This window comes from Chiloscyllium punctatum, chromosome 50 (assembly GCF_047496795.1).
Source record: "Chiloscyllium punctatum isolate Juve2018m chromosome 50, sChiPun1.3, whole genome shotgun sequence".
Lineage (NCBI taxonomy): Eukaryota > Metazoa > Chordata > Chondrichthyes > Orectolobiformes > Hemiscylliidae > Chiloscyllium > Chiloscyllium punctatum.
Window position 1 is genome coordinate 45,581,245 of NC_092788.1, and position 25,130 is coordinate 45,606,374.

Here is a 25,130-nt window from a genome sequence, read left to right on the forward strand (position 1 = left end):
TGACATTAAGTATCAAATTAATAGTTAATAGAGTCAGCCTGATTGAGATTATTGACAATAAATAACTAAATATGACATCGGGAAAATATGAAGTAGGGTGTGGAATGAAAGACCATTGTTGCAAAAGCTGACATTAAATATCTAACCATCACATCAGAATAACGTTAAATAGAATAAACAATTAAACAGATGATGGGAACTAACATCACTGCTTTATTGTGTAGCTCGAGTGAGGTACTTGATTAATAAAGTTAGACATGCTGATAAGCAGACAAAACATGGGAAAAAATATATAAAAAACCATGGACAATGAGGTTCGAGAGCATTCGAGAATCTGCTTTCTCGGTCTCACGGTTTTTCGTTTGTAAATAACAGAGCGACTTCTTGAAATACTCTCTCCGTCTCCTGGTGATTCTCTATACTTCTTCCACGACAAGACTCAGTCGGTCTGGCAGCATCCATGCAGAGAGAATCGTGGACAATATTTAACACCTTCATCAGAACTCAACAATCTCCCACCAGCACTGCCAAACGAGATAGTTTTGTCAGCAGTTTCTGATTTTGTTTCAGATTCCCAGAGTCCACAGTTCTTTACATTAACCTTTAAAACATTGCAGAAAATTCTTTCTGGTTCTTCCCATGAAAAATTTCCGTTTGAGGAACATTTTCCTGCCACCACATGAAACCCTGCAGCAGAGAAAACAGATGATTTAACAATAACGATTGCTGTCGCCTTTGGAAGTCTTGAACCACCAGCCTTTCATTTAACAGTCTAATACTCTGAAACTTCCAACCTAAAACCTTGCACGAAAATCTAAAGCAGGCTGTGACGGACTTCAGTCTGTCCATCCCAGACCGAGAAGTGTCCTCTTATCAGTTTTATTTTTCCAAAATAAAGTCTGGAACATTCATTATAGAGGCATTGGAACAGTCTTATCCCATCCACGACAGACACACCCATGTCAATGGGCACCAGCTCTCTTCCAACTGGGACCATATCCCTTCGAGCGTCCTAATCCCTGGTGTGGTCCCGAGTTGTTTCATTGTCCGGGAGTCTAGATGAGGTTTGGATTTGTCATGTAGGGGGAATGAGAATTATTTCAATGTGTCACATCAGTTCATGTCCAGTGAACAACAAAGTTAATGGTTTGTCCTCTTAAAGAAGGGGAAGATATCTTGACTGTCTCTGCTCATTCAGACAGTTCACCCTTCTTCATTCTCCTTTGATTTCACTTCTGACAGAGTTTCTGAAGATTCACAATGCTGGAGACTGGGTTATATGGTTTGCCTCTTTAACATTTTTTTCCACCTGCCAATTGATAATATTTTCCCAAAATCTCTTTACACTCCTCTGCCTTGCACCATCTCCAGGACTGAAATTTCTTGGCATGAGGAGAGATTGCCGAGGTTTTCTTTGGAGCAAAGAGGGTTAACCAAAGATGTTCTGCAGCTATTTATCTTGATGGGGGAGGGAGCGGTGGGGATTGGCACATTGACGAGCAGGAGGAAATGTTGTCACTGACCAGGGTCAGTGTCCAGAGGACTGTGATTGAAGGAATTTGATGAAATGCAGCACTTGTGCGCAGTAGATTCACAGAATACCGCAGTGAACCGACGTATCTAGCGGTAATTGTGGAACGAAAAACAGAGATAACAGTTTGATAGTGATATATTTGTGATCAAGCACTCGACTTTCTAGAGCACTACACTGCCAGCGAAATTATAGCCAATGAAGTGTTTTTGAGGAAGATTCAGGTCTATTTGTTCATTCAAAATCAAAAAAGACAATGCTGCAAATACTCAGAGCTGGCACTGGACAGTGCAGACCGACCTTGAGGGTTTTGTTTCTGCTCTGATATACACCTGGGATAATATGGCACCAGAAGACCTCATCACAGCGGAAGGGGTCAATTATGTAAGACTTAGGTGTGGACGATATTTTCTCTTTCAGAGGGTAGAAAATCTGTGAAGTTGTTTGGAACAGAGGCTTGTCAAGGTTGCATACATGCAAGGCTGAGAAAGACAGGCGTTTGGTCACTTCGGGAATCTAGGGCCATAGAGATGAGGCCGAAAGGGGATTTGAGGATTAACCAAATCAGCCGTGATCTCTTTGAAACTTGTCGCTGACTTGATGGGTTAAATTGCTTCCATCTGCTCTCATGTCTTTGTTGTCATTTCGAAAATGTGAACCACCATTGCAAATTAAGAAAAGCAGAAAGTTTAGAAGAGACGATTACAGTCAAACTGAGTCAACATCATTTTTGAAAGGAAAATCACACGATGACCATCTGATAGATTTGTTTGGTATCATGACCTGCAGACTTGATGAAGGACGATGCTCAGTAAAGTTCATTTGAATTTTAGCAAGCAATCAATTAGGGGCTATATAAAAGTCCATTGCACAAGAAAGGAGTTCTCGGTGTTGGGTAATAAAGTAGCATAGTCTGAACAGTGTATATTTAACAGAAATCACCGAATCGACATCAATGAGTATTTTTCACGTTTTCGTGAAATCCAGATTGGTCAGTCATCGGCTTTAATGTTTTATCTGACCGAATGACTTGGAGGAAGTGGCAGAGTGAAATGCTGCCGATACACAATAGGTGGGTGAGCATATTGTGAAAAGGATGTGAAAAGTTTGCAAACAGATATCGATAGTATGAGTGAGTGGAGAAGTCTTGGCAGATGCAGTTTCATGTTGGGGCAATTTTATCTGTTAATAGGTTCACAGCTGTCCATTCATTTTGCAATGTTGCAATCCCACACAAGAGCGCATTCGCTCGCTGTTGCAGATTTTGTTTACAAATTGTTACCACTGTTTTTGAACATGTGTTGGTTTCTGAGTGAAAATTGTTTCCACTGTACCGGAGGTGGCAGAGACACGTTTATCAGTTCAGCCGAATATACGATAAATAATGTCCCTTTCAAAACGTGAGGTTCCATTCCAACCGTGCACCAACCAAAGTATCCAGAGACATGGAATGCGAATGGCCACATGCTCGGGGGATTGACAGTGACGACTCCATGTCAAATAGTACTGAAACAAAAGTAACTCATTTAGAATGCTCTGAATGAAACTGAATGGAACTCTCCCTAAACTTTTTCGAATTCACTCAGAAAATGATGCTGTTGTGTGCACATGTGGGTTTACGTAATGAATAGTTTATTGTTAGTAACAGCGGTTGGGGTGGGGCAGGATAGTGAGGCTTTCGTGTGGCTGAGATGTGATCTGGTCGAACGGGGAATTCAAACGCCCACAGAACAGAGAGAGAGATGGTTGATCCAGGAACCCAATCCCATCTTCTGTTTCAGTATCATCAAAAAAAATTGCAGGAAAATCTCAGCAGGTCTTGTAGAATCTTGGAAAGGAAAATAGCGTTACGACTTCAAGACCAGTGACACTTCTTTCTCCATGTCCATCTCCCTCTGCCTTACACACCCTTCCTTTTTATTGAATATATCCTGACTTCCAACTTTATACTCAGATTCTCTTTTATTACTTCGTCTCCAAACATTTTCCCAGTCTCTAAACTTACATCAGACGTGTTTCATCTCTCAACTCACCCGGTTATCACCGGAGGACATCGAACTGAAAAAAATAAATCTATTTCTATTTCCTTAGATTCCGGATGGTCAGGGACCAGAAAGCATCGGTGGACAGTTAGAGCTTTCAAGGTAAAAACAATGACTGCAGATGCTGAAAATCAAATACTGGATTAGTGGTGCTGGAAGAGCACAGCAGTTCAGGCAGCATCCAACGAGCAGCGAAATCAACGTTTCGGGCAAAAGCCCTTCATCAGGAATAAAGGCAGTGAGCCTGAAGCATGGAGAGAAAAGCTAGAGGAGAGTGGGGGTGGGGATGGAGTCGCATAGAGTACAATGGGTGAGTGGGGGAGGAGATGAAGGTGATAGGTCAAGGAGGAGAGGGTGGAGTGGATAGGTGGAAAAGAAGATAGGCAGGTCGGACAAGTCAAGGAGACAGTAACTGGGCTGGAAGTTTGAAACTAGGATGTGGGGGAAGGGGAAATGAGGAAGCTGTTGAAGTCCACATTGATGCCCTGGGGTTGAAGTGTTCCAAGGCGGAAGATGAGGCATTCTTCCTCCAGGCGTCTGGTGGTGAGGGAGCGGCGGTGAAGGAGGCCCAGGACCTCCATGTCCTCGGCAGAGTGGGAGGGGGAGTTGAAATGTTGGGCCACGGGGCGGTTTGGTTGATTGGTGCGGGTTTCTCGGAGATGTTCCCTAAAGCGCTCTGCTAGGAGGCGCCCAGTCTCCCCAATGTAGAGGAGACCACATCGGGAGCAACGGATACAATAAATGATATTGGTGGATGTGCAGGTGAAACGTTGATGGATGAGGAAGGCTCCTTTAGGGCCTTGGATAGAGGTGAGGGAGGAGGTGTGGGCACAGGTTTTACAGTACCTGCGGTGGCAGGGGAAAGTGCAAGAATGGGAGGGTGGGTCGTAGGGGGGTGTGGACCTGACCAGGTAGTCATGGAGGGAACGGTCTTTGCGGAAGGCGGAAAGGGGTGGGGAGGGAAATATATCCCTGGTGGTGGGGTCTTTTTGGAGGTGGTGGAAATGTCGGTGGATGATTTGGTTGATGCGAAGGTTTGTAGGGTGGAAGGTGAGCACCAGGGGCATTCTGTCCTTGTTACGGTTGGAGGGGTGGGGTCTGAAGGCGGAGGTGTGGGATGTGGACGAGATGCGTTGGAGGGCATCTTTAACCACGTGGGAAGGGAAATTGCGGTCTCTAAAGAAGGAGGCCATCTGGTGTGTCCTATGGTGGAACTGGTCCTCCTGGGAGCAGATACGGTGGAGGCGGAGAAATTGGGAATACGGGATGGCATTTTTGCAAGAGATAGGGTGGGAAGAGGTGTAATCCAGGTAGCTATGGGAGTCAGTGGGTTTGTAAAAAATGTCAGTGTCAAGTCGGTCGTCACTAATGGAGATGGAGAGGTCCAGGAAGGGGAGCGAGGTGTCAGAGATAGTCCAGGTAAATTTAAGGTAAATTTACATTGGGGAGACTGGGCGCCTCCTAGCAGAGCACTTTAGGGAACATCTCCGAGAAACCCGCACCAATCAACCAAACCGCCCCGTGGCCCAACATTTCAACTCCCCCTCCCACTCTGCCGAGGACATGGAGGTCCTGGGCCTCCTTCACCGCCGCTCCCTCACCACCAGACGCCTGGAGGAAGAATGCCTCATCTTCCGCCTCGGAACACTTCAACCCCAGGGCATCAATGTGGACTTCAACAGCTTCCTCATTTCCCCTTCCCCCACATCCTAGTTTCAAACTTCCAGCCCAGTCACTGTCTCCTTGACTTGTCCGACCTGCCTATCTTCTTTTCCACCTATCCACTCCATCCTCTCCTCCTTGACCTATCACCTTCATCCCCTCCCCCACTCACCCATTGTAATCTATGCTACTCTCTCCCCACCCCCACTCTCCTCTAGCTTATCTCTCCATGCTTCAGGCTCACTGCCTTTATTCCTGATGAAGGGCTTTTGCCCGATACGTCGATTTTGCTGCTCGTTGGATGCTGCCTGAACTGCTGTGCTCTTCCAGCACCACTCATCCAGTTAGAGCTTTCAGCCCATCTTGTCTGTCCGATCATGGCTAATATCTTTCTCAACCCAATTCTCCAACGTTCTGTCTGTGACACTAAGCTCCCCTGAATTCCGGATCCAGCCTATTTCCCAGTGGGTCTGAATCCGCCCCAACCTTCTCCACATCTGCTGACAGCTGTTACACCACGTCTGTGTGTGATCGAACACGGTTTCAGTCCCACATAACAATCCCGGTCTGTTCGGAGCAAAGCAATGCCCGCAGATAGATGCGTCTCTGGCCCAATTGTGTTTCTGGGAGGAAGTAGTTAGATCCTTCACCACTCACGGCAAGGACTGGTGCTTCAAAATGTGGGGAGAAAGAAAATAGGCACAAAAGTTTGGACAGGCTAGGTCAAGGGTTATTGTCAGCATCAGTGGAGTTCCTGCTTCAGGGTGTGAGTTTGAATCGCACAGACCTGGATCCAATTCGCATTCAGGAAATAAAGATTTATTTCTCTTCTTTTGGTTTATCTGAATGAACACTATTCCCTGCATCCACACAGAGCACAGATGCAGATCTGCCAGAATCAATCCAGCATTTGATTGCAACCAACTGGAAGGATAACTGCGGCAGATACACGAGACTCCTTTCACCGCAAATCGGCTCTAAGAATCTCGCCTTTCTCAGCTGAAACTATCTCACTGTTCCTTCAATGTCGTTTGTTGGAACTCCCTCCCTAGCGACATCATGGATGCATCTCTGTGCTGAGTACATCCAGGATTCTGTAATCTAACTTACCATCTCGATCTCTGGAGTAATTATGGTTTGGCAGTGCAGCTGATCCCAAAGAGCGACGTGCATACTCCAGAAATTCGTTTCAAACAGCTGCACTTTCGAAGTGGAAATCCGAATGTGTTTGGGTACAAGTGAGAGGATTCGAAGTGGGAGAAGGTTAAACTGAAAGTCAATGATGACTGGGAGACGTGAGGCAAGAAGTGAGTGAGGTGCTGTTGGTGCAAGGCTCAATGTCAGTGCTAATGGGTTAGCCCTTATTACCTCTGTTAACACCAACTCGCACACCACTCCTGGTAAATTCACCACAATTACCCTGATCTTTTGGTATGAGATTCCCGTGTTCACGTGTTTTATCGCCCCCGAGAGGATGAACGCATCCTCGTTATCCTGTCAGATGACAGAGGTGAAGGCAATAGTTTGAAAGCAAAGAAAGAAGAGATTGCCTCTTTCTGTGCATTTCCAGTGAAGAAAGACCATCTGTGAACTGTTCTTTCCTGCATAAGCGCAGGTTGATATATATTCTCATCGTGCAGCTTTATTATAGAAAGGAAGTCAGAGTTACTGTGATCAAATAGTTAATTAAATGCACATATGGATTTGAAAAACACCGTCTGTGGCTTCGTCAGTTAAAGCATCTGGTAATAACCAGGTGAGTATGGTGTCAAATGCTCTGAAATGTTCCGTACATTGAAAGGTCATTGCATAAACTTCTTGTAAACACCGTGTTGTTGATCCAATATCGCGAAAGTGATGGCTCAGCATGCTTCTTGTGTTTGAGGTCAACCTGTTGTTATTTCGTGATACCAAGCCCTGCCGCCTGCTATGGACCCATTAGTCAATTGTCTATCCTGCTGATTCAACGCCGAGATTCTTTACTCTGTTCAACAATGATTTCTCCATCTCTTCTACTTTTAGTCTCTATCCGTCATAGCAACTCTTTTTTTTTTAAATAATGAAGTGAGGCAGGAGACACTGCAGACTTGCCAGGAAATATTGTGGTAATAACGCATCCATTGCGAGATGATAGCTCTCATTGTCTGCTGATACCATTCATTAATTTTAGGCAAACTGCAATGACGTAATTGAAATCCTATAATTGGAGTGAAACTGCTTTTCTTCTGGTCGATTATGATTTCTAACTACAATTGTAAATGCTCATATTTTGAGTGAAGAAATGTCACCTGACCTCAGACAGAGATATGACCTGGAGACTGTGAGCCCAATTCTACACACTGGCCAGGGCGGCGGGGAGGGAGGGCGGACTGGGGGGAGGCAGAGAAAGCCATGAAACAGGTATACTCTCAAACTGTCACCGAATTTCAGAATTTTCTAAGAGTAGGAATAGAAATTGAGGGATATTGACAGACAGAGAGTGAGAGAATGTAGAAGAGAGTGATATGGTACAGAGAGACAAAGGAAGACACATAGATAAGCATATGAAGGTAGACACTGAAAACAGAAGCTCTCCATTCAACGTTGTTGCTCATGGACAGAAAGGACAAGATAAAGGTAATGAGTAAGGCCAGCCTTTCACCAACTCAGGAGAACAGCAATAGCATTACAGCCGATATGACATTTTCATTTTACAGATGACGTTTGTCAGTTAAATAGAGCTTCTGATATGTATGCTGATTCATGAAGTGAAACTGGCAATTACCCAGGATTTAAAACAATAAAATGCACAAGTAACCTCATTCTGTCGATATGAAACATTAAATCTCTTTGTCTCCACGGATGTTGTCAGGCCGGCTGAATTTGTCTGTCAATTCCTGTTCTGTTTTCAGATTTCCAGGATTCGCACTTATTTGTTTTAAGCTAGTCTGAATTGTATTTGTGACAAAACTCCATCAATTGCCAGCACCATACAACATTCCCTGCTTTGGGAAGGCTGTCAACAAGATAACCGGTCAGAGGAAATCTCCCATTGCCACAGCAGTAAGATTAATAAATCCTTACCACTAGACTTCTAGGAAAATTGAAATATGGCGCTGCATGTTGCCTTAATGAATCTCTTTTTATTATTTCATTTGTGGTCATTTTAGCTGCACATCAATTTCGTTCTTTCTTCCATTCCTTTCAGCATGGAAAAGGCCTTTCCACCTGTCTGCAGTGCAGAAGACCAGATATTCATCTACTCTAGTCCCAGTTTCCAGCATGAGGCACTTAGCCTTGCATGTTCTGATGTTTCCAGGGTAAATTTCAATGAGATACTCCCTGTGCTCTTAAATGACACAATCATTGGACTGAACTTTGACGTAATCACACTTTATGGTAATCCCCCTGAGGACACCACCCTCATTTTCTTCCACACAGGTGGACAGACAGCCAAATCCCCCGAGAGCAGGAGAGATGTCACGATGAGACCAGTTAAACGTGCTTCACATCTGCCAGTTTCTCCGACCAACTCACCGCAGCATGTCAAAGTTTTCTGCACCACTGAAAATGCACTTCAGCTAAACAAGTTTGCACCAGTGGAACACAAGTCACTGACTGTTCTCGTCTCATTTTCCAACAGTTGGCTCACAGCTTCAAACGCAGTTGCTGGTAGAAGTGCACATCTCAATGCGTCTCAAATTTCTCCAGACATTTCTGCTTGCTGCACCCTGACAGGCAGTGGGTTGCAGATTCCCACCATGCCCAATTTGTCCATTTTTGTTTTTACCTGACTCTTCCAATCGAAGTCAGGGAGCAATTTCCCTTCGCAATTATTGGCATTTCTCCATCACCATTAGTAGGATTCGAGGCTGCATGGTTAAAGCCATATGAATTTCAATTCCCTTGCCTTAACCACTCATCCAGGACGACAGGACGACACTGTGCATTTCACTTCCCAGGTCTCTTTCCTTGTGGAGCTGAGGAAGAGTAAATAATTATTGGGTTTGTTGAATGCAATCATTTCACAGCTGCCAAACGTGTAAAATTTCAGTGCATGGTGAGGCTGACTGCATCATTCTGATGGATGGAATGGGCATTCAGTTAAAAGAAAAACTGAATTTGCAAGAGAAGCTCAGCAAGGCTGGCAGCATTTCTGGAGAGACATTAAGAGGCAATGTTTCAGAACGTCATCAGCGCTGTGTTTTCTCCCACAGGTACTCCCAAATTGGTTCGTTTCTGCAGCAGTTTCTTTTTGGTTTCAGATTCCCACAAGTCACAGTTCTTGACATTAATCTTGACAGCAATGCGGAAATGTCATTGTGGTTAGTCACACGATAGTGTTTCCATTTGGAGAATATCTTTTTGAAATCATTAGAAATCGAAACAGTGCAGCAAAGCAAACAGATGTATTAAGGGCAGCAATCACTGTCGCCCTGGGAGCTCTTGAATAAGATATCTTTCATTCAGCAGATTAATGCGCTGACACATGCAATCCAGCACATTGCACGATCCTCCAAAGTACACTGTTACTGAATCTCAACTTCAGTCTGCCCTACACAGAATGACAACTGTCCTCTATCAGATGTACTTTTCCAAAATAAAGCCAGGGATGCTCATTATGGAGACATAGGAACAGTCTTATCCCATTCACTGCAGGCGAACCCATGTCACTGGAAGCCTCTCTCCCACAACTGGGACAGTCTGGGTTCCAGCCACTCAGTTTTTGTCTGGCCCAAGCTTTTTCAGTGCCCTGGAGTCCTCATATAGAAAAACGTGAAATCGTTCAATGTCTCAGATCAGTTCGTGTCCCAAGAACACCAGAGTTAATGTTCCGTCCCCTTAAAGAGGGGGAAGCTGTCTTGACTGTTTCCGCTCTGTCAGACAGTTCACTCTTGCTCATTCCCCTCCGATTCTACTTCCCAAAATGTTTCTGAAGATGCACAAAGCTGGAGACTCGTTTCCATGTTTTTACTCCTTAACATTGTTCCGCTGGCAAATGTCAATATTTCCCCAAAATCTCTTCACTCTCCTCTGTCTTTCACCATGTCCGGGGATGAGAATTCCCTTTATGAGGAGAGAGTCCAGAGGCTGGTAAGTTTCACTTTGGAGCGAAGAAGGTGAACCAGAGATTTCCTGAGACAGTTTATACTGATGTGGGAGGAAGCGGCGGGGATGGGCGCTTTGACGAACAGGAAGAAAACTTGCCACCGTCCAGGGTCAGTACATAGAGGACTGTGATTAATGGAATCGAATGTAAAGTTGCATTTTTGCACAGTACATTCAGAGAATACTGCAGGAAGTCGATGCGTCCAGCAGTGTCCGTGGGAAGAGAAATGGTCAAGGTTTTGATAGTGGCACAGTTCTGATTAAGAACTCAAGGTTACACAATCAAATCGAACAACTGGCATGGTTTGTTGGGATTGTTCTTCTTTCAAATTTGAGCACGAAATTGTCCTTTCCGAAATCATTGAAAACGTAGTCGGCAGAATTCGAAACTGCTTAGGGAAATCCCAATGGATTTCGAACCCAGCACCTTTCCCACTCGGCCCCGACAACACATTTAGCTCCCGTGCTTAATACCTCTTATGAAATGAATGCTTCCAATCTGAAACACCAGTATTTGGCTTACCCTGTCCGCAGCCTGACCCCAGGTTTCGCTGTCCACCTCTCTTGGTTCACAACGGAGTAGGATGCTGGGAGTTTAAGTTGAATTACACGCGTTGATGAGAGATAATTGTGGCTCGGCAGTTAGCATACTATGATCTGCATGTCCTTGATTCGTATGATCTGCCTTAAGCAATCGCAAACAAAAGTTTTTAACTGTACTCAGGTTCACGTGACAATCAATCAATCAAATAAAGTCAATCAATTGACCGACGTAGACATTTCCTTAATGTCTGGGGGCTGCATAGCCTCACTTTGCACTGTGACATATTTTGTGATTCTGAGTGAAATCACAGTTAAACCAACAGAATGTGGCAGATACTCAAAGGTTATATTGACACTGCCGGGATACATCTGCGCCACAGAGTGTCACACAATAATAGTGAAGACCTTTAGAAATCATCCTCTGAGGTACATGCCACACGCCAGACGAAATGCTGAACACTGTGTGAAACTGCTATGGTCAGCGCTAACAGAGCGGCCCAGCGGGAGCGTATTGGACTCATAACCATGAAATTAATGGATTGAAAACATCCTCTACTCGTTGACAATTCCTTGTTTCAGTGTGTGTACTGCCCCCTCCAGTGTTTCTCTATAATACATCTCCATTCTACGCATTAAATGTTGTTTCACTTTCTGCTTCCTTTCATTCAATGTATCTGAAATGAATATTTCATACCGATACACGCGGGAAATTTACACAAATGAGGAAACACACTTGTGAAGTTCTGGAAGCTATTTACCTGTTCTCTGTCGGTGTGCTCTGGTCTGATTCGCAAAATCTCTTGCCAGAGCTAAGAATAAACTGGTGAAGGTGAGACACATCAGTTGTAGAGTGCTCTATGCGCATGACGCCCTGCAGCTATTCCCCACGCCGTATCACACAGCGGTGTTCTCCCTGTGAAATTAAAATCTGTGAATTACAGTTGGATCAATTTGTTGGAGACAGAATTGCGATACAGGGATAGCTCCGCATGATTAGGACATACATCACCAACTATGAATAAGCACAGGGATACACAAGCGTCAAGAGAGTCGCTATGGACTCGATGGGCTGAAGGCGCGTGAATGACGCCACACATTGATGCTGGCCCTCTTCCAGTCTCTGGAACAGAGTGGCTGATGGTGAAACAAAGTCTCATTGTTCACCCATCCTTCTGCGTTAGATTGTCTGCAGCCCCGCAGCTCAGGCACGTGGGGATGGCTCTCAGTGAGTGAGACTTTCACTCGGATTGTCTTTATCTGGGAAAGTTGAGGCTCAGATGTGAACTGCTGCCCGATTGCAGCAAAGAAGCTGATGTTAGTGTTACAAAAGCCTTTCTGCAGGATTGCTGTGTGAAGATGGATTCTGAACAGCAAACAGGCTGCACAAAAATCCGCTCACATGACTTTACCTGAGGGTAAAGAGTCCGGAGTAGACGTGTGTCTGACCCATCAGCTCAACATCTTTATCGCTTCTCAGATAAATGATATTTGCAGGAAGCTCCCAATCAAACTTGCTGATTCCCAGCACTTGATGGAACTGGCTGTGCCGATGAGAGCGAGGTTTCGAGTGTGTCCGCGCTTGCCTCCCCTCACACAGCTTGCTGGTGGAGGGAAATAGCTGAATACTCTGCCAATGGAGACAACTTAGTGCAAACGGAAGGGATAAACAGCACTGTCCCGTGAACAAGGAGATGGAATGAGAAGGCGATATTCTTAAAACACTTTGATGCTTAGAAATCTGAGAACAAATTGTGATGTAGTTGGACCTGACCGAATCTCAGCTGGTTTGGTGTTGGCAATGTCTCGGGCACGATCTTAATTTAGCAGCTTGTGTTAATACTGGCATGGGAGAATGTCTTACTTCAAGTCACCATCGAGCTTTGGTTGTTTGATATCACTTTTGCTCGGTAGTCCTATCAACTGTTTGATAAAAGGATGTAAATCATTAAGTTGCACCCTTTGAAATACCTTTGAGTTTTGGGGTCAGAAGTGTCATTGTTGTGGGCATGGCACAGTACCACAGATGGTGAAAGTCAAACAAGTGTTAGAGGATGTTCACCCACAGAGTCCCACTCTGAGTAAATCCACCATCTCGATGTTTGCACAGTTCTGCGGGTGAAACATGAGGAAGTGGGGACGTGAAATGATTGAAAACAGCGCTGAACAGGTTGATGGGAATGGTGTGGTGTACGAGGAATGTCAACAATAAAGGTCATTTGGAAAGTTGGGACAGGTCTCCTTGGAGAGCAGAAGGCCAAAGCTGGCCTTGTTAAACCTTTCCAAGTGGGTTAGAGAAAGGGAATAATGAAGAGGGAATGCTCCCTACGCCTGAAAGGATCGAGAACGATTCGGCAGAGTTTTAAAGACATTAGTAAAAGAAGAAAAATGTACATGAGAAGAAAGGTTTTCAAATAAGGAGTGGTTAGAGTCTGACATTGACAATGCCGCAGGTTCAATCGAGTTGTTGAAAAACTAATTCAATGTTCATGTTGAAAGTAAAAATGTGTAGAGTTACAGGCAGAACATTTATCTCTGTAGAGAGCCAGCACAGCTAAGGTGTTTTGTTACACGTTTGTGATTCTGACTGGAATCACAGTTCGACCAGCAGGATGTAGGGAGTTAAACAACGGTGATATTGGCAAAGCCGGCACACATGACACAACATAATGTTATCCAGCACGTACATGTCACAGGGAGGATGGCGCTGTCTGAAATTCCTGCAGGATGTCCTGCGGATCAGACACAGCAAATTTCACTACCACAACCGAATATGATGGGGAGCCAAGGAGCCGGAGGCTCCTCTTTCAGAACTCAGTTACGAAAGAAGCTTAGGCCCGAGTCCCCCCAACTGAAATTTCTGTGGCTGCGGCGTGTTCAAATAAAATGCAGAACCGGGAGTTGCTTTGTGGAGACAGGGGTCAGTGTCCATCTTGTCATGATTTTGGTCGCCTCCCACATGGTAAATCGCGGGCTCAAGCTGCTTCACATTCCAGGCAAGTTGAGGTTTTAACAAATTGGGTACGAAATCCTGGGTACGTAACAGACTATTCCACCCCGTCCTACGGTCCGAATATTGACGACATTCTTGTCTATATTTTGTCATCAATTTCACGCGTCATTTCTTTTACGTTTTCAAGATGTCAATTACGCTGGACAACAACGAGCTATTGGAAACAGGAAGGTGAAATGTAGACTCGCTTCAACTTTCAGTGCTGGAAGCCAGTGAGCCGCAGGGCCGACGCCTCAGGCTGGTTTCTGTTGTGTAGCGGTCATCACATTCGCCTAACAGTCGAAAAGTCCCCAGTTCGAAACTGGGCAGAAACTACTTTGCTCTTCAACTGCAGCCTTTGACATGGACAAGAACGGAACTTTCTTGCTTGCTTTCCCATCTGCAAACCTGCCTTCGAGTTTGCTTCAACAAATCTGCTCGCGTAGTGAAATGTAATGCAATTCCATTTACTTACAGTGCAAAGCATTGTAAAGTTTTTCTCCAACCTGGTTCCGATCATATGCCATTCTGTTTGAGAGTGTAGTTACCGCGTTCTGATCCTTCCAAGAAAAGCAGTACCGCATTTGCATTCCTTGCGCAGGCGGCTCGGTTCAAAGACAGGGAAGAAGCTGCTGCGCTGGTGTCACAGTGCACCACGGATTCCTGAACTTGTCTGTCTGTCAAATGTACACCATTCTGAAAGGCCTCGTTTGGAAGCTGGTTGTCGTTATGCAACGTGCGAGAATTGGCACCAGAGGTCCTGAATCATGTTTTGGAGCAGTTCGCACGTTAGTGGCTCATTCAATCAGCAACAGCAATGAAAGAAATTACACTCTCAGAGGAACCTCTGGACCTGTGCTTTCATAGCGTCGCTAGTACTAAGGTGCGCCCCGAGACCTAAGCCACGTTGGAACTGAAACGGAGGGATCGACAGAGAGGCTACAGAATGACATCGCATCCATTTGGTTTCCTTTAAATCACTGACGAGCAGCAAAATGTAAACGGGGAGAGCGAGTGGGGAAGTGTGGCAGTTGCAGCTCCGGTGAAAGTCCTTCTTTGTGATTCACTCAGCAACCAGAGACGTGAAGGTGACTCAGGCGTGAGAGCTCTTCACATCGAGAACAAAAAGCACTCAAGGGCAGTTAGCACCTCTTCCGGAGTGGGGGTGGGGTGAGGTAATTACCTTTTGATTTCTGTTACTCTGTTCAGAAACAGCCTTTTAGATTGAGGTGAACAGAAACTGCATTTCCAATAAGCACCATGGAATTTAGCAAACTTTATTGAGTCGCTTCTCATCGATTCCCGCACAGGTTTCAAACTCAGTTGTTATCCACGTGGCTCATGTCCAGGAGTGAACATCTCTACAGCAAATTGCACGGTTAGGGTAAAAGGCGCGGAAAGTGTCATCTCGAACTGGCTCCGAGGTCAGAGCATCCTCACAATGTAATCTGTCGTTCTCGGATTGTAATGCGACCTCCGGTTTTAGGGCGGAACATTCTTTGGGACTCTTATTCTGCAAAACAGACACAGTGACTGAAACTATGCTGCACGGTATGATTTGGGACACGGCCTGCACAGCTTTGTGCATTTTCCCTGAAGTCCGGTGTGTTTCGTGTTCTGTGTAGACGTGAAAGTTGTCCTGTTTCGAGCAATGGGTGAAATCATTCAGCAAAGCAAGAATCGAAATTGCAGGAATGTCAAGCAGTTCATGGCTATTTGACCAAATCATAAGCGAACATATATTCTCACGCACTCACAGATACATTTGTAGCTGACAAGAGTCTGAGAGGATAGACTCAGCTTACCATTGAAATTTGTCTGGATTGATGGGCTATCATTATCTGCTGCGAAATTGACATTGTAGCCGGGCACATCCCAGAAGCTGTGCGAGTCGGAGAGGTGTCATGGAACCCTTTTCATGTGACTTTGCGTCTGTTCACTTTTTATGGCCCGTTCTTATTATGTTCTTTCTTGCTCTCTTTTCAGCATTGTCTGGGAAGTGGTGGTGCACTAAGGCTGAAGTATGTTTGAAAAAGTAGTTTGAAATTGCCCTGTTGTTAGTTGTGAGATTACTTTATAACTCATGCCCTCGGACTGTCTCACATTTCGCATTCATGCTTCCTTATGTCTGAAACTGCATTAAGTATGCCAGTTTTGTTTGTGTTCCGTGTTAAATGCTTTCTGTTTTGCGATTCGCTCAACACATTACGAATCAACAGGGTTTCTGAGGTAACTTCCAGCAGCAAAAGTCCTCAACTGAGAATCTGGGAAAATTTCACGGAGTATGGTCAGTCGGAGCAAAAGTAAGGAAGTCGTTTTTTTTTCTGCAGTGTTTCACAATGCTACCTTTCCCCTGAGCAGTCGAACAGACTAAACGATTGTGCCACAGACTGCGACGGCAAGCTCTGCTCAAAAGTAATCCTTTAAAGCCGGTGTAAGCAACACAACGTTATTGGGGGACACCGCGTGGAATCAGATACTTCGGTGTATCTCGTCCATGCTCACCACATAGCCAAAATTAAACAAGCCCCGTTCCCCAGCATTTGGCCCCACTCCCTCTAAACCCATCCTGTCCAGAAACTGATCCGATTACCTTTGCAATTTTCTGAGTGTAATAACCTCCTCCACTTCCTCTGGTAGCTCATTCCAAACACGCACAACCTTCTGTGTGAGAAATGTGCCTCAGGTCCTTTGTCAATTTCAGCCCACCCACCTTAAACCTATGCTCTCGAGTTTTCAATTCACCCCAACTTGGGTAAAACACTCAGTTTCCAACCCTTCCATCAGATCATGTCGCAGTCGTTACGCTGCAGGGAAAGTCGTCCCAGCCTATTCCACCTCGCCCTACGGTCCAAACATTGACCACATCCTTGTCTATATTTTATCATCAATTTCACCTGTCAATTTTTTTTACGTTTTCAAGAATTCAATTACACTGGACAACAACGAGCTATTGGAAACAGAAAGGTGAAACGTAGAATCGCTTCAACTTTCAGTACTGGATGCCCCTGAGCTGCCGGACGGGTGCCGCCGGCTTGTTTCTGTAGTGTAGTGGTCATCACGTTCGCCTCACACTCGAAAGGTCCCCACTTCGAAACTGGGTTGAAACTGCTTTGTTCTTCAACTGTAGCCTTTGACATGGACAAGAACGGAGCTTTCTTGCTTGCTTTCCCATCTGCAAACCTGCCTTCGAGTTTGCTTCAACAAATCTGCTCGCGTAGTGAAATGTAATGCAATTCCATTTACTTACAGTGCAAAGCATTGTAAAGTTTTTCTCCAACCTGGTTCCGATCATATGCCATTCTGTTTGAGAGTGTAGTTACCGCGTTCTGATCCTTCCAAGAAAAGCAGTACCGCATTTGCATTCCTTGCGCAGGCGGCTCGGTTCAAAGGCAGGGAAGAAGCTGCTGCGCTGGTGTCACAGTGCACCACGGATTCCTGAACTTGTCTGTCTGTCAAATGTACACCATTCTGAAAGGCCTCGTTTGGAAGCTGGTTGTCGTTATGCAACGTGCGAGAATTGGCACCAGAGGTCCTGAATCATGTTTTGGAGCAGTTCGCACGTTAGTGGCTCATTCAATCAGCAACAGCAATGAAAGAAATTACACTCTCAGAGGAACCTCTGGACCTGTGCTTCCATAGCGTCGCTAGTATTAAGGTGCGCCCCGAGATCTAAGCCACGTTGGAACTGAAACAGAGGAATCGACAGAGAGGCTACAGAATGACATCGCATCATTTGGTTTCCTTTAAATCACTGACGAGCAGGAAAATGTAAACGGGGAGAGCGAGTGGGGAAGTGAGGCAGTTGCAGCTCTGGAGAAAGTCCTTCTTTGTGATTCACTCAGCAACCAGAGACGTGAAGGTGACTCAGAGGCGTGAGAGCTCTTCACATCGAGAACAAAAAGCACTCAAGGGCAGTTAGCACCTCTTCCGGAGTGGGGGTGGGGTGAGGTAATTACCTTTTGACTTTGTTACTATGTTGAGAAACTGCCTTTTAGATTGAGGTGAACAGAAACTGCATTTCTAATAAGCACCATGGAATTTAGCAAAATTTATTGAGTCGCTTCTCATCGATTCCCGCACAGGTTTCCGACTCAGTTGGTATCCATGTGGCTCATGTCCAGGAGTGAACATCTCTACAGCAGATTGCACGGTTAGGGTAAAAGGCACGGAAAGTGTCATCTCGAACCGGCCCCGAGGTCAGAGCATCGTCACAATGTGATCTGTCGCTCTCGGAATGTAATGCGACCTCCGGTTTTAGGGTAGAGAACATTCTTTGGGACTCTTATTCTGCAAAACAGACACAGTGACTGAAACTATGCTGCACGGTATGATGTGGAACACGGCCTGCTCAGCTTTGTGCATTTTCCCTGTAGTCCGGTGTGTTTCGTGTTCTGTGTAGACGTGAAAGTCGTCCTGTTTCGAGCAATGGGTGAAATCATTCAGCAAAGCAAGAATCGAAATTGCAGGAATGTCAAGCAGTTCATGGCTATTTGACCAAATCATAAGCGAACATATATTCTCACGCACTCACAGATACATTTGTAGCTGACAAGAGTCTGAGAAGATAGACTCAGCTTACCATTGAAATTTGTCTGGATTGATGGGCTATCATTATCTGCTGCGAAAATTGACATTGTAGCCGGACACATCCCAGAAGCTGTGAGTCGGAGAGGGATCATGGAACCCGTTTCACGTGACTTTGCGTCTGTTCACTTTTTATGGCCCGTTCTTATTATGTCCTTTCTTTCTCTCTTTTCAGCATTGTCTGGGAAGTGGTGGTGCACTCAGTCTCCAGTATGTTTGAAAGAGTATTTTGGAATTGCCCTGTTGTTAGTTGTGTGATGACTTTATGGCTCATGCCCCCGGACTGTCTCGCATTTAGCATTCATGCTCGCTGTGTCTGAAAATGCATTAAGTATGCCAGTTTTGTTTGTGTTCCGCTTTCTGTTTTGCGATTCGCTCAACACATTACGAATCAACAGGGTTTCTGAGGTAACTTCCAGCAGCAAAAATCCTCAACTGAGAATCTGGGAAAATTTCACGGAGTATGGTCAGTGATAGAGTGAGTATGAGGTGGCCAGAGTGAGGGTGATGGAGCGAGTGTGTGGGCGTCAGGGTGAGGGTGATGGAGAGAGTGTGAGAGGGTTGAGGTGACGGTGATGGAGTGAATGTGAAAGGGTCAGGGTGAGGATGATGGAGTGAGTGTGAGGGGATCAGGGTGACATGGCGGAAGTCAGTTTGAGGGGTCGGAGTTGTGTGAAAGGGTCAGAGTGACGGTGATAGAGTGAGTGTGAGGGGGCCAGGGCAACAGTGATGGAGCATGTATGTGGGGGTCAGCGTGGCGGTGATGGAGTGAGTGTGAGGCGGCCAAGGTGATAGTGATGGCGTAAGTGTGAGGGGGTCAGGGTGACACTGATAGAGTGAGTGTGAGGGGGTCAGTGTGATTGTGATGGAGTGAGTGTGAAAGGGTCAGTGTGATGGTGATGGAGTGAGTGTGAAAGGGTCAGTGTGATGGTGATGGAGTGAGTGTGAAAGGGTCAGTGTGATGGTGATGGAGTGAGTGTGAGAGTGTCAGGGTGAGGGTGATGGTGTGAGTGTGAAGGGTCAAGGTGACAGTGATGGAGTTAGTTTGAGGGGATAAGGGTGACAGTGATGGAGTGAGTGTGAGGGGGTCAGGGTGAGGGTGATGGAGTGAGTGTGAGGGGGTCAGGGTGAGGGTGATGGAGTAAGTTTGAGAGGGTCAGGGTGACGGTGATACAGTGAGTATGAGGAGGCCAGGGTTAGGGTGATGTAGTGAGCGTGAGAGGGTCAGTGTGACTGATGGAGTGAGTGTGAGGGGATCATGGTGACCGTGGTGGAGTGAGTGTGAGGGGGTCAGGGTGACAGTGATGGAGTGAGGGTGAAAGAGTTAGGGTGATGGTGATGGAGTGAGTATGAGTGGTTCAGGATGACTGTGAGGAAGTCAGTTTGAGGCGTCAGGGTGAGGGCGATGGAGTTGGTGTGAGGATGTCGGGCTGATGGTGATGGAGTGAGTTGAGTGAGTCTGTTTGTTGGCGATGGAGTGAGTGTGAGGGGGTCAGGGTGACGGTGATGGAGTGAGTGTGAGGGGGTCAGGGTCACGGTGATGGAGTGAGTGTGAGGGGGTCAGGGTGACGGTGATGGAGTGAGTGTGAGGGGGTCAGGGTCACGGTGATGGAGTGAGTGTGAGGGGGTCAGGGTGACGGTGATGGAGTGAGTGTTATGAGTTCAGTGTGAGTGTGATGGAGTGAGTGTGAGTCGGACAGTACAATGGTGAAGAAGTGTGGGTGTGGGGGTCAGGGTGACGGTGATGGAGTGAGTGTGAGAGGGTCAGGGTGACAGTGATGGATTGATTGTGAGGGGGTCAGGGGGTCAGAGATGGGGTGAGTGTGAGGGGGTCAGGGTGACAGTGATGGAGTGAGTGTGAGGGTGTAAGTGTGACGGTGATGAAGTGAATGTGAGGGGTTCACTGTGACGGAGATATACGCACACAGCCTGGGACTGACTCAGTCAAACGCTCTCTCACGTGACATTCTCTCACGCACACACACTCTGGGACATTCTGTGATTCTCTCTTACACTTGGGTATTCCCTTACACACCATGAGACTCTCTCACACAATCTGGGACTCCCTGGGACCCTCCCTGTCACACTCTGGGGACTCCCTCACACACTCTGAGGATACCCTTAGACACTCTGGGATTGGTAGCAACAGTGTTGTTGCAACGGGTTTGGGGCAAAGGGGTTGGTTGGGGTTGGGGGGTAACGGTGATGCACAGGATTGGGGGGAACGGCGTTGCACGGGGTTGGGGGGATGGGGTTGGGGAGAATGGCATTGCACGGAGTTGGGGGCAACGGCGTTGGTCGGGGTGGGGGGGGGGGGTCGGTTTCGGATGGGGTTGATGGTAGCGGGTTTTGACGGTGTTCAGGGTGGGTGAGGGGACGGGAGCCACCTGTAAATAGAGGTATACTCACACCCAGCGCCTTGGAGACCCCTGTAAACACTGACACATTCCCGCTGCCCACCCCTATCGGAGCCCCCTGTAAACATTGACACATTCCCCCTGCCCACCCCCATCGGAGCCCCCTCTAAGTACTGACACATTCCCCATGCCAACCCCTCTCGGAGACCCTTGTAAACACTGACACATTCCCCAATGCCAACCCCTCTCGGAGCCCCCTGTAAACACTGACACATTCCCCCCCCCCACCCCCATCGGAGCCCCCTGTAAACACTGACACATTTCCCCCCCACCCCACCTTGGAGCCCCTCTAAATATTGACACATTCCCCCTGCCCACCCCTCTCGGAGCCCCCTGTAAACACTGACACATTCCTCCGGTGTATTAAACCTTTCCTGAAAGTTTGTATAAACATCCCCACAACCACGATAAATCTGCTTCTCTCAAGCTCCCACTCACAATGAAATCTATAGCCCCCTCTACAAATGGGTGAAATGAACAATCCAAATGATACCCTTCCATTTCCCACATCAAAGCAGTGACTACTCTTCAAGCTGACAATCTGGGCCTCCAGTGAATCTCTCTGTCCTAGCAAGTAACTGAGTAAGTATTAAAGAAATATCTGTTCTGATCCTGACCGACAACTTTGCAGGGACTCCCCCTGAGGGAAAATGTGGATATTGGGTTTCTCTTGGATTGTCCCATCTGTTGGAAGGATTTCTCCGTCAAGATCCTCTGATTCAGAGTCCAGAATCCGGGATGTGTGGAAGGACAGGACTGTGTGAGCTACTGTATACCACATCTGACTGTGTCAGTCACAAAAATAAATCTCTCAGTTTGAGTCCTGTGATGGTCAGTGAGGATCAGTAATGGACGTCTGAGTCCCTGTCTGGGAGAAAATCTTCCTGTTTTGCAAGATCAACATTTTAAATTGAATATTCCCATCAGAACTGCCTACAGAGTCAGCGATGAACAATGGACCCTAATTTACATCCAGACATCAATGAGACCCAGAAAGAGTCCTTGCTGTTTCAATAGCGCAATCACAGTGCCACAGTCAAGCAAATGAGGGGATTGTTTCTCCAACAAAAACTTCAACCACAGACAGAATGATACCATTTGGCCCCAGCAGTCTGACCACAGCTTAATAACATTCTTTGTTCCGCTTAAAATTTACATCAAATGTAAAACATTAACTCTACTTCTCTCTCTCTACAGTTGCGGCCAGCCTGTTTCAAATTTCCAGCAGCCACAGCATTTGTGTTCATTTTAGTAACATCATCGTTAACTTTTCCGAACTCACCCAGTTTCTGCAACATCTTTTGATCCACTTTGTATCGCAAACATTGCAAATTATTCTCTGGAATGTAGTCAGTGATTCCATTCTTGAGGTGGAAATGATCACAGATTCCCAGGTGTTTAAGTGAGGTCATTTCTCCTTATCTCAGTCACTCAGGCTGCTCTCCAGTCCGGAGACTGTGACCCATTGTAGATTCCTATCAGCAGAGACAGCTGCCAACATCAACCCTGCCAATCTCTTTGGTCATAATATCCAGTTCAATGAAAACACCTCTTATTCACATGCAGTACTCACCCATTTAGTCCCACTTTATAAACAACCTCCAGTCCCAGGAATGAGTCAGTGCCCTTCTGTTACAAACACTCTGATGGCAGCGTGTGCTTCCTTCAGGGAAGAAAACAAATTTGCACCTATCTGTGTCCATCTGTCTGCCTGATGACCACTAAGTGCATTAATGGAAATCACACTGTAAAACCAAACCCCTTTCCAGGTGTTTAAATCACTTCGTGCAGAATTTACAGACAAAGGAAATCTGCGTTATTGGGAGCATAATCTTATTAGTGACAGTCTGTTGCACACAGCAACATGATCCTCTCACAAACACAAGCCATTGTTTTATGTTGAAATTGAAATATTAAGCCAAAAAGGTTATGTAAACCATCTGCTGCTTGTCACTTTAATAAATGAACTTGCTGATAAGATAATGCTCAAAGTTTTATAAAGGTGAAGGTGAGAGAGAGAGAGAGAGCGAGAGAGAGAACGCTCTGCTGAAATGAGGGCTTACAATTACCTGTGTATATGACTGGCCAGCAATCCCAGAGTGTACTGGGAAAGCAAACAAATGTAACATTTGGCTGTGAAATATAGACCTGAGTTGGTTGCTGTTTTGATAATAATTCAAATTTAACTTATCAGTTTAAATTATACCTCAAGATTCCAAAACCCAATCGAGTTTGAATTAATTGTTTTGCCAGCCACAAGCCAATGAGATGATCTAATGGGGGCAATTAAAATGCTGACATTTTAAAAACTGGTCAAAGAGTAACTGCTCTCTGGGAGAGTTAACATCTTGCTCGCCAATAAATTAGGAAAGTCTCTCAATCAAAGGGTACCTTTTCAAATGAAACATACTCAGAGTAAATGAAGACAACGATGACCCAGGGAGATCCTCCGCCATAAGCAGAAAGACACAAAAGACACGAGTCACTGTGTGGGTTTGAAATTAAATTGATGTAATTTTAATAAGTGTCTTATTGAAAGAACGTATAGTTATAGAGCTGGAGGCAGATAATAAGTAGTGAAGAGAAAGGGAGAGCTTAGATTTATGAATAGTTGTTTAATATTCACATTTCAAGTTAAAAATAAATTGATGCTATTTTCTTTAAATACTGGAATTTGTGAGTTTTCTGTCACTCAGTCTTTAACAGATTATTTGGTGAGGTGAACTTTTCTGGGTGTTTGGTTTAATTAACAGAGGGGTTCACCGTCATGTTGTAACAAAAGAAACACAACAAAGAAGAGTACAGCACAGGAACGGGCCCTTCAGCCCATAATGTTATGCTGAATGTGACACCAAATTAAACTCATCCTTTCTGCCTATCTTTGTTCCATATCCTTGCATATTCACATGCTTACCCAAAAATCCCTTAAACACCCCTCTCATATCTGCGTCCTATACCATCCCTGGCAGCATGTTCAAGATTCCGACTACTCTCTGTGGAAAACATATTACCCCTCACATTTGCTTTGAGCTCTCCCCCTCTCACCTTAAATGCACATTCTCTAGTAAAGATCTTTCAACTCTGGGTAAAACATTTTGACCGTCAACCCTGTGCATCTCATGACGCTGCGCTGACTGTCCCTAATTAGTTCATTCTTTACCAAATGCACATAAATCCTATCCATAAGAATTCTGTCCAAAGCTTCCCAACCACTGAGGTGAGACTCACCAGGCTATAATTTCCTGGATTGTCCCTGTTTCCCTTCTTGAAGAGAGGAAAACCATAAGCTTACTCACAAGTCCTCTGCGACCTTTCCAGTGGCTAGCGAGGACTCAAAAATCATGGCCAAGACCCCAAACATCTCCTCTCTTGCCTTTCTCAAATAACCTGGGGTAGCTAACATCGGGTCCTCAGGATTAATCCACTTTCATGCTCTTCAAGAAATTTAACGCTTCTTTCTCGACCTCAAAAATGTCCGAGCACATTAGCATGCTCCACACAAATCTCATTATCCTCTATATCCTTTTCCTGGGTGAATGCTGACGCAAAGTAATTATTTAGGATCTCGTCCACTGCCATTGACTTCAAGCAAAAGTTCCTTCCTTTCGTCTTGACTGGCCCGACCTCTTTCCTAGTTATGTGGAAGCTGTGGAAAGAGTTCAGAGGAGATTTACTGGGATATGGCCTGGTATGAAAGGAAGGTCTTACAAGGAAAGGCTGAGGGAATGGAGGCTGTTTTAGTTGGAGAGAAGAAGGTCGAGAGGTGACTTAATTGCCGGCAACAGTAGTAGAATCGCTGACGCAAAGGGCATTTAAATGGGCATTGGACATACATATGGGTAATATTGGAAAGATGTAGGTTAGATAGGCATCAGATTTTTTCAAAGGTCGGTGCAACATTGAGGGCCAAAAGGCCGGTACTGTGTTGTAATGATCCATGTTCATATCCTCTTGTGGGTAATTATCTCCAGACCGATTTGGGATTCACTTTAACCCTACTTGCGAAGGGCATGCCCCTCCTTGCTCTGCTCATTCCCTGTTCAGGTTCCTTCCGGCTTTTGTTTTTTTTAAAACATTCCTCACATGCCATGTCCAATTCTAGCTTCCCAAATCTTGCATAGGCTTGTTTTTTTCCCCGTTTGACTAAAGTCCCAGCCTCCCTTGTTATCCAAGGGGTCCTTACTTTGCCAGCCTTATCCCTCCTCCTTACTGGAACATGCTGGTCGTGAACTCCGATCAGCAAGCCTTTATCTAACTCCCATGTGCCCAAT

At 45.6% G+C, this 25,130-nt stretch overlaps 1 long non-coding RNA gene across 2 annotated transcripts in view; it reads right to left on the reverse strand.

The window, feature by feature from the left end:
• Positions 1-225: 225 nt before the first annotated feature.
• Positions 226-25,130, reverse strand: part of LOC140470165 (uncharacterized) — a 29,745-nt gene continuing 4,840 nt past the window's right edge. Inside the window, exons 2-3 of one of the 2 annotated variants that reach the window (XR_011956457.1) lie at positions 11,625-11,779; positions 226-3,037 (exon numbers count right to left, since the gene is read on the reverse strand). This is a non-coding gene — a long non-coding RNA (uncharacterized lncRNA). Of the gene's footprint in view, positions 3,038-10,575; positions 11,009-11,624; positions 11,780-25,130 lie in introns of those variants that run through there. The other variant, XR_011956458.1, reaches the window with a different exon arrangement.